This window comes from Limulus polyphemus, unplaced genomic scaffold, assembly GCF_000517525.1.
Source record: "Limulus polyphemus unplaced genomic scaffold, Limulus_polyphemus-2.1.2 Scaffold690, whole genome shotgun sequence".
In the NCBI taxonomy this organism is placed as follows: Eukaryota; Metazoa; Arthropoda; class Merostomata; order Xiphosura; family Limulidae; genus Limulus; species Limulus polyphemus.
In genome coordinates this window covers 357,874-360,651 of record NW_013666300.1, presented here as the reverse complement: position 1 = coordinate 360,651, position 2,778 = coordinate 357,874, and positions in this window count along the sequence as shown.

The following is a 2,778-nucleotide window of genomic DNA, read 5'->3' as shown; positions in this document are numbered from 1 at the left end:
GAACAGGATATTTCTAGAAACGTGGCGTGACACTAGTCACGTGACCTCGCTGACGCAACATTATCATTTTCGGATCTTTTCCCCCATTTACAAAATACTTATACCAGAGAGGGGGAGTTGCATATATATTATTGACCGTCTTGACTTGCATTTGATAAATTCTTAAAGTTATCTACTAATTGATATTGAACTGATAAAATACTGAAAATAATTACTAAAGTAACCTTAAAGAAGGGTGTCTTATTAATTATGCATCTATCCCAGGCATATATTTGTTGATATATTGTTGTTTCAGTTTGAATTTATGATTACGATGCTGACTTTTGTTGTTTTTATTGGTAATAATAATAATAATAATACATAAGGTGAAATAAATTTTTCATGAAATTATTATTTTTTAACCAAGAACCATACATAATCTTCATACTATGTATCATCAATCACATTCATTACACTAGTTATATCTATTTTTAGAAGGTGGAGAGCAGACAATGATGCTGCTGTCTGGGAGAAAGTGGCCACATACTGTCAGTAATATGTTGCACAACTAAGAAAACTGCATACTTTTTGCTTAGCCACAGGTTGGAACCCTGGTATGTTAGACCGGTCTGTAAAATCCATTTCTACTTACAATATGACTGAGAATTTTTCTTCTGTGTGCACAAATGCACATTCTTCCGGTTCAGCTTCAAGCCTGCTTTCTATATCCATTGGAATTCCATTCTCAGATTCTCTATCAAACACCAAGATATTATAGACAGAGACAATGTATTATCCCATGGCAGGTCCTTCAGTGTAAGCTTCACTAACCTCCTGAAAGTTGTACTTGTGTTACACATACCCAATAGCATGACACAAAATCCAAACAAGCAATTTTTCATGCTAAAAGTAGTCTTATGTCTGCTCTTTATCAAGTTCAACTTGTCAGTGTTCAGATTGTAAATCGTAAATGTGGAACCAATGGAAACTTTCCAATATATCCAAACATTCCTCTGTACATAGTCAGGGGAAGGCATCAAAACAAATTACCAGTTTTGCCCATCTAAAATAAGCACATTATACTGGAATATCTTTCTTTCCGACAATTACTAAGGGAGGTAACCAAGCACTCTCTGAAGGGAGTTTGATCTTTAACATTCACTGTATCTTGGCATTAGCTATATCCCTAGTTCTCCAGAAAAGCTGGCACAAAGGCTGCTTCACCATACATGTGTAGCCTGTAGATCGTAAGTTACAGTTGTTTCACTCAATCGGCCATCTGCTCCCATAAATACACTGACATACTCAGCCAACACATTGCTCAGTTGCACTTGCTAGTGTGGCCCAGATTGCTTGCACCTAGAAAAGTCCTTCCCAAAAGAAATGTTGCTACACTTTGGTTTATATTTAATAATTTTTGGACTTTTTTTACTCTGTTCTCTCTGCCCCCTCCCAGTGGCACAGCGGTAAGTCTGCGGACTTACAACGCTAGAATCCGGGTTTCGATACCCGTGGTGGGAAGAGCACAGATAGCCTATTGTGTAGCTTTGTGCTTAATTACAAACAAATAAACTGTTCTCACTTTCTCGTTTTCTTTTTACATATTTTTTTGTTGTTGTCGGGACGACGCTGGTTGAGATGTTTAGTCTGTTTGGCTGTAAGTAGTTATTTTGGTGGTGTTTCGAAATTTATGTGTTGATGACATTTTATAGATTTTTCATGGCCGTGTGCATTTTTCGTTGTTCGTTTGTTTATATAAAATTTAATGATATTTAATAAGACACGTTGGTTTTAATTTCACCGAAATCGAAAAATTCCATCTTAAAGAAGCAGTTCGTATGTAAGCCCAATATCACATGAAAATCCTTGTCGGTTCTGACTCACATATTTGTGATGGTTTGCCTTTTTAAGACTTAAAAAAGTATATTTATTACATATTTCATTATCAAAAAACTGTGTTTTCGTCGATATTCTGTTGCATACATAAAAGTATAACACAGACAATTGATATGTCGCATAAACGCGGATTCTTATTCATTTGACCTTTTTTGACACAAAATATCGAGTTTCTATGACAATTTATACGAGTTGGATCAATCTCGTTGCCTACCACACCCAGCACGTGTTTTAACGGGATTATTTTAGTCAAGGAAAACTATATTGATAAACTGTCAAGTAGACACCATGTAACGCCCTTAGAAACGGTAAATGTATTATCAGTGGAAATCGTCCCGCAAGAGCGATCATAACTTGGCCCAATTTCAGTAAAAGGGGTCGTTTCATAAAAACAAAAAATTAGAAAATGTTTAACCAGGTTGCTTTTTGTTAACCAGGTCATTTATTCCGACCCATTGACTACCATATTTGTTTTTTATTTTAGTAAGTAAATTACCATGAATTACGACATACCCAGTGAAATATAGTTTAGTTTCACTATGAATTATTTAGCTTGAGAAATGTCTAAATTAATTAACCTACATTTTCACTGTTATTTAACAACTGGGTGAACATATTTGAAGTAATTTTTTGAAACCTAATCACAAAAATTAGTTTATAAAATTGTATGTGAACATGTTTATAGCAAACTTATCTTTCGCTTAAGCGCAAAGCTAGACACTGTGCTACCTGCGCTGTGTGCAGCACAGGGATCGAATACCAAATTTTTAGCGTTATAATTCGTCAAGGATATTTATAGCAAATATTTTGATTTGCTTATTCTTTATGCCAGTACTTTAGATATCCGATAAATGATAATTTTTTAAACAGATTAAATAGAATCTTGTCTAGAATCAGTAAACT